This window comes from Larus michahellis, chromosome 8, assembly GCF_964199755.1.
Source record: "Larus michahellis chromosome 8, bLarMic1.1, whole genome shotgun sequence".
Taxonomy (NCBI): domain Eukaryota; kingdom Metazoa; phylum Chordata; class Aves; order Charadriiformes; family Laridae; genus Larus; species Larus michahellis.
This window is the reverse complement of record NC_133903.1, coordinates 10,690,060-10,697,925: the sequence shown is the minus strand read 5'-3', so window position 1 is coordinate 10,697,925 and position 7,866 is coordinate 10,690,060.

The following is a 7,866-nucleotide window of genomic DNA, read 5'->3' as shown; positions in this document are numbered from 1 at the left end:
GAGATAAATAGCCAGATAGATTTATTACAGCTCCTAATGTGTAAAGTACGACACAGGCTATTACTTAGAGCTTGGGTGCTAGTAGCCTTCTGAGAAATCGTGACACAGTGTGTGCAGTGCATGTGGTGTTAGCGGGACTATCTAACTGCTGGTCCAGTCTTGCAAAGTAGGAGAGGGCCTTTGCCTGCTCTGCAGTATTTCTTTTGCAGCATCACTAGGTTCATGTAAACTCCTGAAAGCAGAGAGATCTGTTACAGGATGTGCTCTTTCCCCTCTGCAGAATAAATATGAGTCCCAATTCATACGTGCCAGTAAATGCCTCCTGGGCTGGTCAGCAGCATGCATATAAAGAGGAGCAATATACCTTCCCTGCTTCAGAAAAGTTTCCCTCATTATTGATGAATATCTCAGGGGACCATCACCTGTGCCCTCCTTTTCCCCAGTTTTCAGGAGGGGAAAGCTCTGCTTATTAGTGAGATGAAGCGTGCCTGTGGGCTAGTATAAAAGGCCCAGCCCACAGGCAGGTGAAGCCTAGATTTAGGATCAACTTGTGAGAGAGGGAGCCTGGGAGGAAGGACTGATGGATGCAATTTGGGAACTACAAGCATAGCTGAGGGTTGTAGCAGTGGAGGGACCTGGCTATGACTGAATTCCTGGCAGGAACATGAGCTGAGAAGTTTCCCCTGTCTTGGGAGAAGGCCATGCTCAAACACCCAGAAACCTAAAGCTGTAAAACAAAAAAAACCTTACAGCCAAAAGACTTAAATCTTGTGAGATGAGCAGTTTTCTATCTGGGCCTCCTGAGGAAAGACTTTACCCTGGAAGGCTGCAATGCAAGCTGAGTTTGCAGAGGAGGAGAGAGCAAGGAAACAAGCCCTTCACTTGCACAATGAGGTATGTTCTCCCACCTGGTACTCTATCACTTTTGGGGACAGCATTGTGCCTCAGTACTTGTGTGTGTGGGAGCAGCTATCTGTGGGGTAATAACAGAAGAGTTGGTTTCCAGTTCCCGCAGTTATTGCGTGTTCACTGGTATTGGGCATTTTCTTTTATGGATGGTGAATTACTTTTGCCCTAAAAGAATGGAGCTCAGCGCTTTGTGCAAAAGCTTAATGGAACTGTGGTCTTGCATTTGAACTGTTCCAGGAGTCTGCTACGTCTGTATGGAGATGAGTTGGAAAGCAAGGAAGAGTCTGTAGAGAATTCCTGGCTTTGTAAGACTCGGAAAGCTTGCTTATTGCAAACAGTGTTCTGAGGCTTCCTTTGCTCAGCTCTGAACTTACCAATCAGTCTGAGCTCTTCAGGTGCTATTTCACTCTGTGCTGCAATTGCTGTAAATGAGTGCTACTCTGTTGAATACTGCTTCTTTTGCCTGGGGATCTAATTATTACTAAAATAAAGATGCGCTTGCAAGCTAAACGCTTGAGCTCGTGAGCAGTTTTGGAGTTAATTTTGAAAAATAATTTTTCTTCCCAAGTATATTTTGTTTTAATATTTTTGTTCCTTTTCAAGTCTTGATTTTCATGGCAGGAGTGAGGCATAGATGGTTTTCATTATCATTATTTCAGAATGGGGGGCAAGAGGGCATAACGATCCTATTTCACACTTTCATGACTTGCCATGTGGTGATGACATATGCCCTGCAGCAGGAAGTACTACCAAGTGGCTCACAACTTGTGCTGAGCCATACTGCCATTCCCAAAGCTCTCTCTGTTTTCTGCAGTACGTATAATCTGGTGTTCCTTAGACCTTTGTAAATAATTGATGTTCACAATTCCTATACAGTAAGTAGAAGATTTACAGGACACCTCTCAGAAGTCCTGCCTTCTGCCTGTTCTTTGATCTCAAAGCAGAAGAGTTGTTTAATAGGAACAGCAATAATATGTGCCCCAAACAAGAAAAGAAAACTAGGGCTGCTTGATAATATGGTGGAATTTTAGTAGAATATAATTATGGATGAATCCCAGGCAGCATACAAGACTTAAAAATGTAACTTCTAAAAGGGGAAAAAGAAAGTTAATGTTTCATCTTGAACCACTGTGATCTAAAAGAAAGATCGTCTCCTGTGTGCCACTTGTGATCTAGAGCAACTGTTCTCTCTGTCGTTGCTTTTCATAATCCTTAGCGTGCATATGTTCTCTCTCAGGATTGCAATGTGAGATGATGCGGCTGTGAGCCAAGCAGTATCTTTAGTGTTGAGTGCTTTCAAGAAAGGAGAGTAAAGCCTTGCTGATACAATGAGAACTGAAGTATCAAAACACATCTGATCTTTCTTGAAGCAGTGGGAATAACTGTACGATACCTGAATGCGACCATACTGGAGTACAGATTGATGCTATACAGACTCGATGACTAGATGTTAATGTGTGCAGAACAGAAAGCTGAAGAGCAGTAGGTAAGTGTAGTGAGCTGCAGTGAAGCGGTGAAAATTGGAAGAATTTAGAGGTGAAACAAAACCTTTGTCTTTGTATTCCTATTTAAAGTATCAGCTGCAGCAATAATGTATCTCTGCAGATAGCATTGAATAAGTGTGATGTACAAATGTGATTTCCTGGTATGTCACACAGGAAATGGTCTTCATGGGATGACCCAATGTATTTCCTGGAATGGGCCAAAGATTTTTCTCTCTTTCATTTGTAGTAAGCAGAAAATATACCATAAACAAATCAAACTTGGGAAGTGTAATTTCTACTCCTCAGGTTGCTCGTCAGATCTCAATATGATAAACATTAAATGACAGCAATTTCAGTATAAAGTCAATTATCTGTGTGTAGCAAATTAAAATTAGACACGTTCTTTAGTCTGGAAATTCATCCTAATGGAGAATGCAATTTACTTCCTATTGAAAAGTAGTGTGTCTCTTGAGTATAGCATCAGTGTGCATCAGTTCAGGAGGAGCATTGACTTGACAGGCATGGGAAGCCATTGACTCTCCCCTCCCTAATCCTGCTGGAGAGCTTTTACAGGAGTGACATAGTAAGACTTGGTTATTCAGAATGTTGATTGAAAGCTCTGAGCCTTTAGAGGATGATGAGTGTGGGTTTTCATTTTTTTTTCTAAGAACTGTCAGAATTTCTTCAATGCATGTGCTTATAGATTATAGCAAAAAATAATGTACAGTTACAAGAATATGTATTTTTTAATAGTGGAACCAAACAAGAACGGAGTTCAGAAGTGGAGTCAGGGGATTAAAACCAAATGGAGTTATGTCTCCTGAAGTTGTGCTCATGAAAATTCATCAAAATAGTGTTCCCCTCCTCTTCTAGAATTGGAGGGAAGGAGGTGGTGGTGATGGATTGTAAGAAAGGGAGGCAGGTTTATTCAGAGTTTAGGATAGGGACACAGATTTTGAAAAGATCTTTGCTTTTGTTTCTGCTATCCCATATAACCTGCACTGGCACCTTCACTTCTGTCTGATGCTTTACTTTGTGTTTTGGTAGTCTGAGGTACTTGAATGTTGTAGTTATTTGTCTTCCATCATTAGCATAAAACAAGATGCCTTCAGTTTACTTTTTTTTAAAAAAAGGGGGGGGGGAATATTAATTGTAAGAGAAATTGATGAGAAACCTGTAAACTTGGATGTCCTGTCTGCACCCCCACTCATCATGATCTTCATATTCATCTGGAAATAATTATGAACCATTTGAGGATGGGGTGGAACTTCCACCTGCCACGTGGATCAGGTTTTTCGATGACACATTATTCCCTGGATCACAGATATGTAGCTTGTATTTCCAATGCCTTTGGCAAAGTTTTCAGAAATGGTCAAAATATCCAGCTCTAATGCTGGGAATGCTTTTTAAGGGAGGAATTCTGAATCCATAATGCAATAGGTAATGCTTATTAAATTACTTTCTGATACTATACCAATATATTTTATAACTCTGAGCCACTAGTCTTGAGAATGTATGTAAAAAGTACATCCCAATGAGCCTTGGTAGCATCTGATGCTCCCTTTAATTCTGCAGTGCTTTTTTCCCCTTGGCAGCCTGAGAAGGAGAGGAAGCGTACCGGAGGCTGTCGCAGAACCTCACAAAACCAAGACAGACCAACTAATAAACCAAAAACTGGACAGTACAAGACAGTGCTTATTACAAGACAGTAACAAAATCAAACTAAGCTTACTCTAACTGGAATTGTTTTGAGAGATTGGATGGTTTGTAGTAGAGGGAACAGAGGTAGGTTTACTCTCCGGCATTTGCTGTGCTGGATTGTGTGCCATGCTGCTGTATGAACTGCCCCGTCCTACATGGACAGGCTATGTTCATGTTTCATGAATGGCAGTTCATGTGAGTATATCTAAGCTGGCTCTAACCGACCTGTAGTAGTCCAGATCTCAGCTTGTGTTGTAGAACAGGTTAATATTTACCCACCCAGTGAGACTCAACTACCCAAGTAGCTTCTGGAGGGCCGTAATACTGGTATACGGCTGTCCTGCTCCTTTCCTGGAGGAAGTCTGCTGTGTGCCTCTGCATGAGCCATCTTTCCTTCTTGCTGCTTTCCTGCCTTGTGTCTGATGGGGACTTGTATGCTTATTGCAATGAGTGGCATCAAACTGGTACTTCTAGGGGGTCTTCTGGGATCCAGGTAGGACCGACTGCCATCCACTTCAGAATCTTGCTAACACAGATAAGTTTGTTAGCTGGTAGCTCCCCACTGCCAGGTGATTTCAGTCAAGCTCTTTAGGATCCAATTTAAGAAGCTGTTCAGCACACACTTAAATTTCACATGTGCTGGTGTGTTTTGGATGACAGTGAACTTCAAAGAAACAAGAAAGGTATTTAAGTGCTTAAATGGGACTGTGTAGTTAGTTACTTGTTGGACTCTTGTCTGTGGATTAATATTCTTGAATATATTTCTTCCCCATCTTGCTTTTAATTAAGGTTCAGGTATATTTTCTCTGTTCTCATGCTGTCATTTGGAGTAGTCATCATTAATCATACAGGTGCTGTTACAGGTCTGCTAACCAGAACCCAAACTATTGCAGTGCATTGGAAAAGCTCAGAATAACATCTTCTTATGTTCCTTTCCATAGGAATTAGGATTTTTTTTTCCTAGATGATTGGAAATGGCACTACAGGCAAATCACACACCACTTACAAACCAGACACCTTTAAGATTTCAGGTTTGTGGTGTGAGAACTCCTTCAGAGGCCCCTGCTTTTGAGCAGAGTCAATTCCTGTAAGTGGCTCTAGGTCACTTACTTTTGGACAACTGATGAAGCATCTCCTGGTAAGGTGCAGAACCCGATCTCATAAGCCATGCTGCTGATCTGGGTCTGTTTTCCATGCATGGGCAACAGTACCCCTGTCCAACTGACCAGTCTGTTTTCTTGGAAATGGGGAAAAAAGTCTGTCTTGCAGGAGAGATCTGGAGTTAATGTGTAAAATTACTGTATTAGTTCACTGATGGATTTTTCTTCTGCAAAGTGAATAACTGGAAACTAACACCCAATTTGTTTAATGAGAATATAGGAAGAAGATAAATCTTGAAGTGGGATCTTAATGACTGTAATAATTAATGATTTAATCTAAAGCACTTACCGGGTGCTTTGTGAAAGGCCCGGTATCATGCAGCTGGGTGTAGAAGCAGGTGCAGAGCTGGTGGCAGTGGGGCAGGATGGCTGCCTGCCCCGTGCTGTGGGCAGCGTAGCCTCTGGTGGGGGACATCTTACTGGACTAAACTTGCTGCGAGTCACCACAAACTTCAGATCACTGATCTGGGTATTGGGGAAAGACGAACACAACAGCTAAACAAACACATCCTTTCCTCTCCCTAATCTTGACTTTCCGCGTCTTTGCTGCGGGTGCCAAAATGCGTCCCCGAAGGCAATGAGAGGCTGGGGTAGGGGACTGTGCCTGTGACTGTGTTGTCGTCCTGTTCTTTGCGGTTCCCTTCTGTTCTTTCATGAGAAGCAGATGTCCTCCTTGGTGCCCTGCTGTGGTGGGCAAGGCTTCAGGGCACGGTGGGTTCATCCCCTGCGCTTCACAGGGCTGTGGAGCTGGCCGGAACTGCTTGTGGCTGGGCTGGGTGTGGGGCTCCTGCAGGTGCCATGCCTGGGGTGGCCGGGCTGCCCTCCTCCAGTGCTCTGGAGAGCCAGGGCCCTGTGTGGGTGCAGTTGCTCCTCCTCAGGCTCATAAGGGCACCTGGAGCTGTTTAACAGCAGACAATGCCCCTGCAAATGGGTGTTCCGTGTTCGTCCCTCGATGTGGCTTTGGGCACACAAGATGGCGGCTGGTGTTACCTCAGGACTGGAGCTGACAGGTCGTGTGGGCCAGGATGGCTGAGCTGAGGTACTGGTGATCCCTATGGCTCAGTACTGAGGGTGCCTTCTGATTGACAGCAGAGCAAGGCATGTGTAAAGAAGTTTGTAGTATCAGAATGGTAACTTGATTTTTCTGTTTTTCTGCCCAAGATCCAACCCACACAATAGCAAAGCAAGGCTTGCAGGGAGATGTAATATCTCTTACTAGACCGACAGGTGTAGTGGTAAGAACCAGCAAGCTAAAGCTTGCTGGGTAAAAGGGTATGTGAGGGTTTTGGTTTTTTTCCTTCAGGAAAGAATGTTTTCCTCGGGTTTCTACCCTCCCCACACTGTGTGGACTGCCGCTCCCCACAAGATGGCAGGGAGGTGCCAGCTGCTGTCCTTGTGGAAATGGGGCTTCCAACCCTTTGTACAGCGCACATACCAGTTAAAGTGTGTGGTGACCCTTCAAGCTTTGAAAATAGGTCTATTGTGTGATATTTTCCTTATCCTGTTCCTAAAACTATGCTTTTAATGCTGGGAATATTCAAGTTGCTTGTGGATTCCTGTGTACCCTGATGCTTGTTTTGTAGCATCCAGTGCGTCCTGACAGATTGCAGATGCTTACCTGATATATCACTTTGCCCTCACGGAGTTCAATGGGGCTGTTAGGTGAGTAAGAAACCCCTGCAAGGGTGCAGTTTTCTAGATCAGGGCCTTATGTCATGGATTTTGTCTGAGATGGACTGTCCTGCTTGCTGTAAGTCTGGGGTGTTTTTTCCTTCTTTTTCTTTAAAAAATGTTGACAGAAGGCAAACACCTGTCCCTGCAATGTCTCTGTGGGTGTGCTGCACAAAATGTGCTCTGCGTATCCCTATCTCAGGTTTCAAGTGAAATCTAAGCAAGGTCTTGGGTAAGACCTCACATGCAACCAGCCAGGGTGGGAGCTGGAGAAGATGGCATTTCATATTGCAGCACCTTCTTGTTGCCTGAGAAGGCACTAAGAAAGCAGAGTCAAAGAGGAAAAGCCTGACTGGTATATTCTAAAAGCCCTAGTATATGTAAAACTGAGTGTGACATATATAAAAGCCTGGCTGTGGTTTATGCTTGCCCTTCTGCAGGGTGGGCTTTACCAGCACAGTCTTAGTTCCAGCCAAGTTTCTGTGTTCGCTCACCAAACCTATTCATTATTGCATGAAATCTTGTAACAATTGCTTGATATTCGTTCCTGCTGTAGGGAGAAAGTTCCTTTAGTCAGCTGAATCTAGGAAACTTGTGTCTCAAAGATTTCCTATGCTGTTAGTTCAAAGGGGGCTTGAACAATGTCATATCTCCTCTGCTGTAGAACTGTTTTAGGAGAAAGAGTGCTACTTTAAAGTACTTTATTTACGTAAATCTATTTTACTATTGCACATCAAGGAAGCAGTTAACCTTAAGTTGTCCTTGTACTTGAAGAACTACTGTTATGCTTTTTTGACTTGGGCTCTTACAAGTTTTAAGCATGTATTTACAAAACTTGCTCTCAAGAGGAATGCAAGCAACCTGCCAGTCGTTCCTGGCTGACAGGGACCTGTTCCTAAATGTCACTTTCTCTTTGAGGGAGGAGGGGGCGGGGAAGCAGA